Source organism: Lonchura striata, chromosome 10 (assembly GCF_046129695.1).
Source record: "Lonchura striata isolate bLonStr1 chromosome 10, bLonStr1.mat, whole genome shotgun sequence".
Classification (NCBI taxonomy): domain Eukaryota; kingdom Metazoa; phylum Chordata; class Aves; order Passeriformes; family Estrildidae; genus Lonchura; species Lonchura striata.
The window spans coordinates 7,574,873-7,587,061 of record NC_134612.1 but is presented as its reverse complement, the minus strand read 5'-3'; the positions used below and the strand labels follow the sequence as shown (position 1 = coordinate 7,587,061).

The following is a 12,189-nucleotide window of genomic DNA, read 5'->3' as shown; positions in this document are numbered from 1 at the left end:
CATTCAGTTAAGAAAGGGAATGATGCCTGGTTGGGATGTGTAGTGATGGGCCAAGTGGAAGCAGTTTGAAACGGAAAAAATGTATTTTGATTTGATGTCAGATATATATATTTGTATATATACTTAGATCAAATATTGGGAAGGAATCTTCGTCTTGATTGTGGACACTGTAAGAGGTTTTCCAGAGAAATTGTAGAACTTGTTTGTGGGGACAAGAGCTAGATGATTTTAAGGTCCATTCCATCCCCCAGTGATCCTAAGAGTCATCGCAGGATTTTGGGTTGTAAGACGAAAGAGAACATTTGAGATTAAAGAGGCAGGGACCTCATCAGCAGGGAGGCCTTGCAAGTTGCCCCTCCCAGGAGTTTGGGTGTTTCACAAACAAGGAATGTTTGTGGCCCCACAGGGCTCTGGACCCAGCATAAAAGGCTGCGCTGCTCCCGGCTCTGCATCCTGGTCTCTGGCCTCCCTTTCCTCAAGGAACGAGGTAAGCCTGAGTCCTCTCCATCCCTCCCTGTGGGCTGAGCTGCTGTCATGGAGGCCGCCCGGCTTGATCCTTGGGCTGCCTCAGCTTGGCCCTGAGACAGAGCTGTTGGAGGCCGTCAGCCTTTCCATGCTGGTGGCTGGGGACAGCTGGGAAGAGGGGGCTTTGTTCCAGCAGAAGGGGATCAATGGGGCTCAGCCTCAGGGGGATGTGCCCAGCAGCATTTGCACCTGCCGTGGTGTAACAAAATGTCCCAGGGCATCCCGGGACGTCTCAAACACAGCCATGTCTGTTCTGGAGAAGGGCCGGGACCAGTCTTTGCACAGGGGCCTTAAAGCCACTGTGCTGGCTGCTATTGCTGAAGTGGGGCATCCTTCCCGTGCTGTGCCACTCGGAGGGCACCAGGAGGGTGGTGGGAGCTGTAGGCACAGGGTGTGTTTAGAAGAGCCACCGTGTCCCTGGAGAGAGCTGAGGGACAGAGAGACAGACTGATCCTGAGCCGGTTGGTGCTCCCTGCTCTGTGTTGCAGCTTTGCCTTCGGCACCGAGAGATGTCTTGCTGCAGACCCTGTCCCCCACGGCCCTGCGGCCCCTGTGGCCCAACCCCCCTTGCAAGCAGCTGCACTGAGCCCTGCCTCGCCCGCTGCGCTGACTCCATGTTCTACATCGAGGCTTCGCCGGTGCTGGTGACCCTGCCGGGCCCCATCCTCACCTCTTTCCCTCAGAGCACAGCCGTGGGATCCTCTCTGTCAGCTGCTGTGGGCAGCTCCCTCAGCACCGCGGGGGTTCCCATCTCTTCTGGGGGCTCCCTTGGCCTGGGGGGCTCAGGCCTGTGTCTGCCTTTCCCCCGCTGCGGTCAGATCTGCTGAGCCCGGCGCATCATCCCCCTTGGCCTCGGCAAATGGGCCCATCTCTTTCCCTCCCTGGCCCCCCACACGTGTTCCTTGGCCTCTGTTCTGTCACGCTGCTTTTGCTCCTTCTCATTAAAGCCTTTGTGCAGCACCGCTGGAGAGTTGTGGTCGTTTGTTCTCCTCCTCCCTCACCTACCACCTGCTCTGCAAGGAAGGTTCTTCCCTCTCCCATGGTTACAAATGGAACCCCAATGACGGGGCACTGTCCAATGTTGGTAGAGCTCCTTGAATGGATTGCAGAGGAATAGAAAGAAATTGGCAGGAAAAGAGGAAAAGAAGCCACAGATGAAAGGAGCATGAAAGGAGCAGTGGACAGGGGTGGGCATACAGGTAATGCCACACGCAGTAACTTGGTGATGCTGTGGGAATGATCCAACCTGGAAACACCTGCCCAGAGCGTGTAGCCCAATCTCCATTTTTGGATGCATCTGACATAGCAGCAGTGGTCCCAGAGCAGCGTCCTGTGCCGGACCCATTCGGAGTGGGTGGTCTTGCACCTCAGCAGGAGAGGAGAGCTGTGAGTGTGTAAGCAGGCTGAGGCAAAGCCTGAGGGAACCAAAAGGCCAAGGTCCCACTGAGATTTGAACTCAGATCACTGGATTCAGAGTCCAGAGTGCTCACCATTACACCATAGGACCTCCTGCACCACACACCTCTGCTCCTGTGCTGAGCCTCACTCAGCCTTCTGCTCCCACCTGAGGCTGCCTCTCTCTCCACCGCCTTGGACATCTCTCTCCAAGTGCAGCCTTCCTGCAGGGCTGCCAGGCACTCTCTAATCACACCATCCTTCAGGGCAGCAGCACAGCTCCTTCTGCAAGCCTGACGTGGCCTCTCTTACAAGCACCAGGCTTGAAATCAGGCACCATCTTGTCTTTCCCAAATTGCAACAAGCTCTTTCTGACTCAGCCAAAGTTACCTTGGGAAGTCACCTTCACACTGCAGAAGCTGCCTTGCCTTCTCTTCTCCAACCCAGGTCAGTCCATCCCCTTAAGGATTAATGAGAGGGAAACAGTGCTCCATCTCTTTAAAAGGTGAAAAAAGACCCAAGTGGGGAACCCAGGAAAGGGGCTGGAGAGGCAAGCAGAAAGGGAAGGTGCCACACCAAGGGCTGAGCAACAACTGAGCTTCAGTCACTCATTGCAAAGAAGAGTTTCACTCACTGCCTAGGGTGCAGAGCAAGGAGGACAGAGACCTCTATGGGAACTCTTCCTCTCGCAAGGAACTCGAGTGCACAGCAATCCCAGGGGGACACAAGCCCAAATGCCCGCTCAAAGCAGGGCTGGAGGCAAAGCAAGGAGAAGGCAATGGCAGTGCCTGAGCCCCATGGCAACCCCAGCCTGATGTCCAGGTGTTCTCTGCCCACCCTGCTGCAGTGGCTCACCACTCACTGGGAGTCTCTGCAGGATCCAGGGCAGCTCCTGCAGTTGGCTTTTGCCAAGGCTGACTTGGCTCAAAACCAGTGTGTGCCTGCTGGGCTGGGAGGTGCCGGGAGTCCTGGGCAGGAGCCCGGCTGAGTGAAGCAGGAACAGCAGCTCGATCGTTCTGTGGCAGGAGAAAAAGCAGAGAGAAGGATGTGTGCCCTTCGGGACCAGGAGTGGTCAGGTGGTGTTATTCTAGTTTTATCATTTTTACTAAAAGCAGGTAGCAGGTGTTGAGGGAAGAGGAAGGCTATGGCCAGCGTTGCCCAAAGAGCTACAGCCAAGCAGGGTAAAAGCTGTTGGGCGAGGCAGTGTCGGTGAAAAAGTGCCTTAGCAGAGGATGGTTTCGATCCATCGACCTCTGGGTTATGGGCCCAGCACGCTCCCGCTGCGCCACTCTGCTCCTCCTCAGGCCTGCCTGCCATTGCCCTCCCTGCAGCCTGATGCTGCCGGGCACTGCTGGCCCTCACTGCTTCCCTTCCCCTCTGCTCGGCCTCCCCCACCCCGCACTATAGACCCCCTGACAAATTCATCTCCCTTCGCCGTCTGCTCCACACCTCCAGGGCCTGGCCTTGCCCTTCCCTCACAGCCCTGCTCACAGCCCTGCACAGCCCCCTGCCCTTTGACACCCACGCTCCCCCTGCACCTGCTCATCGCACCCCCGCAGGCACGCTGCAGCCTTGGGCCTTGCGAGGGACCCGGCCACCTCAAATCCACCCCCACATCCTGACACCTGCAGCCCTGCCCTCACATACAGCGCCGCTCCCAGCACGCTGACGGACTGCACCTGCCTGCCCCTTCACACCTCTGCTGGCCAACGAGGGACGCGGATTGCCTTTGCCTGCAACTGCCAACAGAAAGAATGCTCCTCTTTTAGCTCTGCACATTCTGGTGCCTCAGCTCAAGCCTGCTCCTGGCTACTCTGATGTAAAAGCTCTGACTTCTGGCCACTTGGTGCCCCGGCAGGTTGGCAAGCTGAGGATCCTTGCCTTTAACACTTGGTGCTACTGCCAGGTGATGGAGTGCTCAGCTCCAGGAGCTGTGCAGGCCTGCATTTGTCCTTTCCTTCTTCACTGTGGCTGCTGCAAGTGCAGGAGCCCTCTGGAAGCTCCAGCTGCTGTCCATGGCACCCACCTGTGGGGCGGTACCTGTGCAGCGTGAGCAGCTGCCCGCAGCCCAAAAGGGGCGCGTGCCCCGTAGTTGGCAGGATTCGAACCTGCGCGGGGAAACCCCAATGGATTTCTAGTCCATCGCCTTCACCACTCGGCCACAACTACCTGCTCCAGCTCTCCTGGCCCTGCTCCTCACAGACCCTCTGCCACGACACTGACACCCAGGCACTTCGGGACAAGGCTCCCGTTACAAACGACACTTGGACATTGCTTAAAAAATCACTGACACGGGTAGCAGTAAAAGCCACATTTCATATTAAAGGAAAGCACAGCAAAGTTCCTTGGCAAGATTCACTCTACTACTGACAGGGCACTTAAGGCACAACAAGATCAAACAAGCAATGACAAAACCAAACCCAAGCAATCAAAACAGAAATGAACCGAGAACTATCTAGGGGAGTGTCTGTGTGTGTGCCTGTGTTTCTATGTGTATGAGTATGCATGTGCGTGTGACAAAACACAGTGAGGGCAAGGATACAAAATACCACAGCCTAAAAGCTTGACAGCCTGCCAACTTAACTTTAAATTAACTTGTACCTAATACCTAATTAATATCTTTCCCTTAAAATTTGACAGAAAGAAAAACACTTAATAACATTTAACCTAACTTACGTCTTCAAAGTTTTACTTAGCAACTTAGCAAAATAACAACCCTTGGCAGAATTCAGGTAAGTCTGTAACTATAACTGAACCTTCCTCAGATCTCGAGGGTACTTAAACATCTAAGAAAGCAGTATTTCTCCCAGATTTGCTACAGCAAATATATGCACATGTGCATGCACACAGACGTGAAGAGTCAGTACAAGCAACGTACCTGTGAAAAAGTCCCCTCAGTGGTTAGTGAAACACTCACTTTGGATGCCTTTGCATCTCCCGAGGGGGGAATGGTCAGGCATCAGGGAGTGAGGCTATCAGCCCGGGATTCCTCCTTGTTGGGCCAGCCTCCAAGTAAAGCAGCCCTGAGAGTTCACTGGCTGGGAGAGCCGTCCCACTCCGAGGGACACCGCTGGTCACTGCCTGCTGTGAGCCAGGAGAGCTCAAATGGTCTCATTTTGGACCACTCTCTATAGGGTTGTAAGAGGCTTTAGTCATAACAAGGTTTCATCCCGGCCAGTTTGTGCTGGCCCTTTCTTGGAAAGTGTGAAAATGGGAATGTTGTGGCATTCAGGAAAAGAAACTATTTTCCTAGACCAGCCATTTTCAAGGGGCATTTTTGATAGGTGTATTTACACACCTAAATACAGAGTGTGAGTGTGTCTATGTGTGAGAGAGAGAGAACAGATATTGGTATGGCTATTGTCACCGTGAATTTGAAATTATGTCCTTGCTGTGACTGTGGATCACGTGCTAGCAAGCACTTTTGCACCCTTTGAATTTTGGATTCATATTGTTTGCTTATCATACACTTCTGAATGCACCATGTTCCCTTTAAAACATTAACCATTTATTTCAATTCAATATTCTATTTATGCTTCATCCATTTAGTGAGTAAGAGCGTAAACTTTGCCATCAAACGCTGCTGAAGCCACAGTGCCTATGTCCAGGCATGACAATAAATGCTTTTCTCCTTTCCAGCCCACAAACCCGTACTCACACCATTGACACATCCCCTCACCAGCAATAGAATCTTGATTTTGCTATGATTTGGTGGAGAATCTTTGACAGAAATGAAATGTTACTCAAAATATTGGTTTTAATGCTCTCAAGGAACAAATTGGTGCCAAACACTACAGGTCTCTCATCTCCAGGTTACAGACTCAAGCTCAGTGACTGAGGCTCTGGTGCTCTGTTGTAATTTCTGTAAGTTCTAAGAGCAGCTGCTGGTAAACTCAGGACAGCAGCCAGTGCTCACACAGGCAGAGCAGGTGGCAGGTGAGGGAGGAGGAGAACAAACGACCACAAGTCTCCAGCGGTGCTGCACAAAGGCTTTAATGAGAAGGAGCAAAAGCAGCGTGACAGAACAGAGGCCAAGGAACACGTGTGGGGGGCCAGGGAGGGAAAGAGATGGGCCCATTTGCTGAGGCCAAGGGGGATGATGCGCCGGGCTCAGCAGATCTGACCGCAGCGGGGGAAAGGCAGACACAGGCCTGAGCCCCCCAGGCCAAGGGAGCCCCCAGAAGAGATGGGAACCCCCGCGGTGCTGAGGGAGCTGCCCACAGCAGCTGACAGAGAGGATCCCACGGCTGTGCTCTGAGGGAAAGAGGTGAGGATGGGGCCCGGCAGGGTCACCACCACTGGAGAAGGCTCGATGTACACCGTGGAGTCAGCGCAGCGGGCGAGGCAGGGCTCAGTGCAGCTGCTTGCAAGGGGGGTTGGGCCACAGGGGCCGCAGGGCCGTGGGGGACAGGGTCTGCAGCAAGACATCTCTCGGTGCCGAAGGCAAAGCTGCAACACAGAGCAGGGAGCACCAACCGGCTCAGGATCAGTCTGTCTCTCTGTCCCTCAGCTCTCTCCAGGGACACGGTGGCTCTTCTAAACACACCCTGTGCCTACAGCTCCCACCACCCTCCTGGTGCCCTCCGAGTGGCACAGCACGGGAAGGATGCCCCACTTCAGCAATAGCAGCCAGCACAGTGGCTTTAAGGCCCCTGTGCAAAGACTGGTCCCGGCCCTTCTCCAGAACAGACATGGCTGTGTTTGAGACGTCCCGGGGTGCCCTGGGACATTTTGTTACACCACGGCAGGTGCAAATGCTGCTGGGCACATCCCCCTGAGGCTGAGCCCCATTGATCCCCTTCTGCTGGAACAAAGCCCCCTCTTCCCAGCTGTCCCCAGCCACCAGCATGGAAAGGCTGACGGCCTCCAACAGCTCTGTCTCAGGGCCAAGCTGAGGCAGCCCAAGGATCAAGCCGGGCGGCCTCCATGACAGCAGCTCAGCCCACAGGGAGGGATGGAGAGGACTCAGGCTTACCTCGTTCCTCGAGGAAAGGGAGGCCAGAGACCAGGATGCAGAGCCGGGAGCAGCGCAGCCTTTTATGCTGGGTCCAGAGCCCTGTGGGACCACAAACATTCCTTGTTTGTGAAACACCCAAACTCCTGGGAGGGGCAACTTGCAAGGCCTCCCTGCTGATCAGGTCCCTGCCTCTTTCATCTCAAATGTTCTCTTTCTTCTTACAACCCAAAATCTTGTAATGACCCTCAGAATCACTTGGGAATAGAATGGACCTTAAAATCATCTAGCTCTTACCCCCATAAAACAGGTTGCACAACTTCTCTGGAAAACCTCTTACAGTGTCCCACTCCTCTCACAGGCAAAGATTCCTTCCCAATATCTAATCTAAGTATATATACAAATATATATGTGTGTGTGTGTGTATCTAATATAACATCAGAACTAAATACAAGTTTTCAGTTTTAAACTGGTAGCACTTGGCCCATCACTACACATCCCAACCAGGCATCCTTCCCTTTCTTAACTGAATGTCTCCTGGGAGCCTTCTCCTCTCTTGGCTGCACAACCCCAACCCTCTCAGCCTGTCCTCACAGGGCAGTGGCTCCAGCTGCCTGGTGCTCTTTGTGGCTCCTCTGGACCCACTGCAGCAGGTCCGTGTGTTTCTTAGGCTGTGACTTCTAGAGATGGAGGCAGTACCCCAGGTACGGTGTCATGAGAGCCGAGCAGAGCAGCACAATCCCCTCCATTGACCTGCTGGCCACACAGGTCTAGATGCAGCCCAGAATATGACTGGATTATTGCACTGGGCTGCCAGCAGGCAGTGCAGGTCCATGTTCAGTATTTCAACCACCAGACCCTGCAAGTCCCCCTCCACAGGGCTGCTCTCAATCCACTCAAGGCCTAGCCTGTGTCCAGGTTTGGGATTGCCCTGATCTTGGCACTTGACAAGCTCTGGCCTCAGCTTGGGAAGTTGGGATCCTCCAGAAAACAAGGAAATCAACACGTAGGAAGGTGATCAAAGGCATGCCTACATCTCTCCCTGAAAGACAAATTGACCCATTTTCTCAAACACAAACTGACCCACTTTGCTCAGTGTCTCCAGCCCTGAGGCTGGGATGTGGATGGCAGCTTTGGGGGAGAGGCTGATGGCCTGGAGCCCAAAGCTCATGGCTCCTTTTCCTGGGGCAGGCATCACTTTGCCCATTCAATTCATTTCACAGTTCAAAGGGATATTGGATCAGTCTCCCAGAGCTTGTGGGAATCATTGTGATGTGGAAGAGTTGGGAAAATCCATGAGCTCCAGGCAAACCTCAATCATGCTAATGTGGAAATGAGTGCACATGGTGCCCTGGACTCAGGCATTCCAGGGATACCAGGGCACATAGCCTCTTTCCTATGAAAGGTTTTGATTTTTTCAAGGGAATTTCCAGACCTTTTATGATTGGTCCCAATCCACCTTGCATGTCCATGTAATCCAGTGCTGCTCCTGCTGCAGTTTTACAAAAGGCATTGTCTTTTAGTGGCTGCTCAAGGCCCCAGGAAATGGAGGTGGGGAGAGACCTCTGCAAGTCCTCTGCTCCCACTCAGAGAAGAATAAACTTCCCAGCTACATCCAGAAGCTGTGGGCCTTGTCCCATTGTCCTCTGAACACTGCCACTGTCACACAGGTCCTTGTCTCCTGGGCAGAAATCCAAGATGCCCTGCACCCCTGGGAGGCCACCAGGAGATGGAAAGGGCTCCTGCAGATGAGCCTCCCAAGTCCTAAAGGGGAATGATCAGCAGGAGATGACACTGGGGCTGTCTGCACTGGTGAGCACATGCCGTGGCAGCCTGGAGAGCACAGGGCTGGGTATGTGCAGGGAATGCCACTTGCCCTGCATTGCACTCTCTGGCCAGTGACAAGGAACTCCTATGGGGCAGAAAGGCAGGAAAGCAGAGAGAACATCTGCCCCAAGAGAGTTTTCACTTTGAGTCCTCTGGAGAGCTGTCCCCCTAATCCAGAGAGTTCCTTATTATCCATGCCCAGATCTCACCTCTTAAGCCTGGCATCTGATCACTCCATGGCTGATACCCTTTCCTTGGCACTGCACAGGCCACATCTGGGTTGGTGTTCCCATTTGGTGTCCCCAGGCATAGGGGAGGTGTACATGGGGGTCTCTTACAGAGAGAGGCACTGCCATAGGACCAGGCAGAACATAAGGGCTGCAGCACCTGATGCATGGGGGAGGCCGAGGGCACTGCGCTTGTGCAACCTGCTGGGGATGGGCAAGGCATGGAGGGGAGCATGGAGCTGCTGCCTCCACCACCTCCTGAGGGCTCTGGAGAGAATGAAGCCAAACTCTCCTGAGAGGTGCACTGGCAAAGGGCACGAGGCAGCAATCAGAAGTCGCATGAAAGAAAATCCCAGAAAGACCCATAAAGAAACATCTTTGAGCTCCCTGCCCTCAGCCTTTCCCCAAAATCCACCAGCCAAGTGTCTGGCCTCTGGGATGAGCACACTGAGCTAAACAGGTCAGTGTGGCTGTGGGGCTCTTGCAGGGATGGACACAGCATCTCTTTGATCACAAAACAGGCCATGGCATGGCCTGTGGACTGTCTGCAAGTTCCCCATGACTGTCACTCAGGCCTGCAGGGGACATCCATTCAGCTGAACATGGACTTTCCTTGCCTCTGAGCTTGGCCACCTCTCTGCAGAGTTGGGTCTCTTCCCCACTATGGGGTTGTGCAGTGTTGACTCTGTGCCTCAACTGACCCACAGTGTCCTGTACGTCTGTGATGTCCTGTGGGACAAATGACTCTCAGGATGAGCCTGAGTGCCTGCACTGAAAGCTCCTGAGAGCTGACCTGAGGTGTCACTTAATGGTTGAATTTAACTAGAACTGGGGCCAAATTAACCATCAAGGAGAACAAGTGACAGAATGTAACAGACACTACAAAAATTCATTTCAACTAACCATATACACTGGCCTGGGACCTCCAAAAAAACTTGGCCTAGGAATCTGGAACACACATTAATCATTTCCACATTGATTGGTGTGAAACTGCTGAAAAACGCCAGAGATGTCTGAGGTAGGGAACTCATCAACAGGGAGGCCTTGCAAGTTGCCCCTCCCAGGAGTTTGGGTGTTTCACAAACAAGGAATGTTTGTGGCCCCACAGGGCTCTGGACCCAGCATAAAAGGCTGCGCTGCTCCCGGCTCTGCATCCTGGTCTCTGGCCTCCCTTTCCTCGAGGAACGAGGTAAGCCTGAGTCCTCTCCATCCCTCCCTGTGGGCTGAGCTGCTGTCATGGAGGCCGCCCGGCTTGATCCTTGGGCTGCCTCAGCTTGGCCCTGAGACAGAGCTGTTGGAGGCCGTCAGCCTTTCCATGCTGGTGGCTGGGGACAGCTGGGAAGAGGGGGCTTTGTTCCAGCAGAAGGGGATCAATGGGGCTCAGCCTCAGGGGGATGTGCCCAGCAGCATTTGCACCTGCCGTGGTGTAACAAAATGTCCCAGGGCATCCCGGGACGTCTCAAACACAGCCATGTCTGTTCTGGAGAAGGGCCGGGACCAGTCTTTGCACAGGGGCCTTAAAGCCACTGTGCTGGCTGCTATTGCTGAAGTGGGGCATCCTTCCCGTGCTGTGCCACTCGGAGGGCACCAGGAGGGTGGTGGGAGCTGTAGGCACAGGGTGTGTTTAGAAGAGCCACCGTGTCCCTGGAGAGAGCTGAGGGACAGAGAGACAGACTGATCCTGAGCCGGTTGGTGCTCCCTGCTCTGTGTTGCAGCTTTGCCTTCGGCACCGAGAGATGTCTTGCTGCAGACCCTGTCCCCCACGGCCCTGCGGCCCCTGTGGCCCAACCCCCCTTGCAAGCAGCTGCACTGAGCCCTGCCTCGCCCGCTGCGCTGACTCCATGTTCTACATCGAGGCTTCGCCGGTGCTGGTGACCCTGCCGGGCCCCATCCTCACCTCTTTCCCTCAGAGCACAGCCGTGGGATCCTCTCTGTCAGCTGCTGTGGGCAGCTCCCTCAGCACCGCGGGGGTTCCCATCTCTTCTGGGGGCTCCCTTGGCCTGGGGGGCTCAGGCCTGTGTCTGCCTTTCCCCCGCTGCGGTCAGATCTGCTGAGCCCGGCGCATCATCCCCCTTGGCCTCGGCAAATGGGCCCATCTCTTTCCCTCCCTGGCCCCCCACACGTGTTCCTTGGCCTCTGTTCTGTCACGCTGCTTTTGCTCCTTCTCATTAAAGCCTTTGTGCAGCACCGCTGGAGACTTGTGGTCGTTTGTTCTCCTCCTCCCTCACCTGCCACCTGCTCTGCCTGTGTGAGCACTGGCTGCTGTCCTGAGCTTACCAGCAGCTGCTCTAAGAACTCACAGAAATTACAACAGAGCACCAGAGCCTCAGTCACTGAGCTTGAGTCTGTAACCTGGAGATCAGAGCCCTGCAGGTTTTGGTGCCAATTTATTCCCCGTGAGAGTTGAACCCAATATTTTGAGTAACATATCATTTCTGTCAAAGATTCTGCACAAACATATAGCAAAATCAAGATTGTCTTGGTGATGTGGGGATGCTTTGAGAAGAGGATTGTGGGCTGGAAAGGAGAAAAGCATTTATTGTCATGCCTGGACATAGGCACTCTGGCTTCAACAGTCTTTGATAGCAAAGTTCATTCTGTTACTCACTAAATGCATGAAGCATAAATATAATACTGAATTGAAATATATGGTTAATATTTTAAAGGGAAAATGGTGCATTTAGACATGTCTGATAAGCAAACAATATGGATATAAAAATAAAAAGGGGGGAAAGGTTTTGGCAGCACTTGATGCTCAGTCACAGCAAGGACTTAATCTCAAATTCACGGTGACAAGAGCCATACCATTTTCTGTTCTCTCTCTCACACACATAGACACACTCACACTCTGTATTTAGGTGTGTAAATACACCTATCAAAAATGCCCCTTGAAAATGGCTGGTCTAGGGAAAATAGTTTCTTTTCCTGAATGCCACAACATTCCCATTGTCACACTTTCCAAGAAAGGGCCAGCATAAACTGGCTGGGATGAAACCTTGTTACGACTAAAGCCTCTTACAACCCTATAGAGAGTGGTCCAAAATGAGACCATTTGAGCTCTCCTGGCTCGCAGCAGGCAGTGACCAGCGGTGTCCCTCGGAGTGGGACGGCTCTCCCAGCCAGTGAACTCTCAGGGCTGCTTTACTTGGAGGCTGGCCCAACAAGGAGGAATCCCGGGCTGATAGCCTCACTCCCTGATGCCTGACCGTTCGCCCGTCGGGAGATGCAAAGGCATCCAAAGTGAGTGTTCCACTAACCACT

General features: G+C 53.7%; 3 non-coding genes across 3 annotated transcripts; all 3 read right to left on the bottom strand.

Annotated features, from left to right (window-relative positions):
• Positions 1-1,960: 1,960 nt before the first annotated feature.
• TRNAQ-CUG (transfer RNA glutamine (anticodon CUG)) lies at positions 1,961-2,032 on the bottom strand. Its single transcript has one exon. It is a non-coding gene; the product is annotated as a tRNA-Gln (tRNA).
• A 1,111-nt stretch (positions 2,033-3,143) lies between these two features.
• Positions 3,144-3,215, bottom strand: TRNAM-CAU (transfer RNA methionine (anticodon CAU)). Its single transcript has one exon. It is a non-coding gene; the product is annotated as a tRNA-Met (tRNA).
• A 792-nt stretch (positions 3,216-4,007) lies between these two features.
• Positions 4,008-4,089, bottom strand: TRNAS-AGA (transfer RNA serine (anticodon AGA)). The gene has a single exon. It is a non-coding gene; the product is annotated as a tRNA-Ser (tRNA).
• Positions 4,090-12,189: the final 8,100 nt, after the last annotated feature.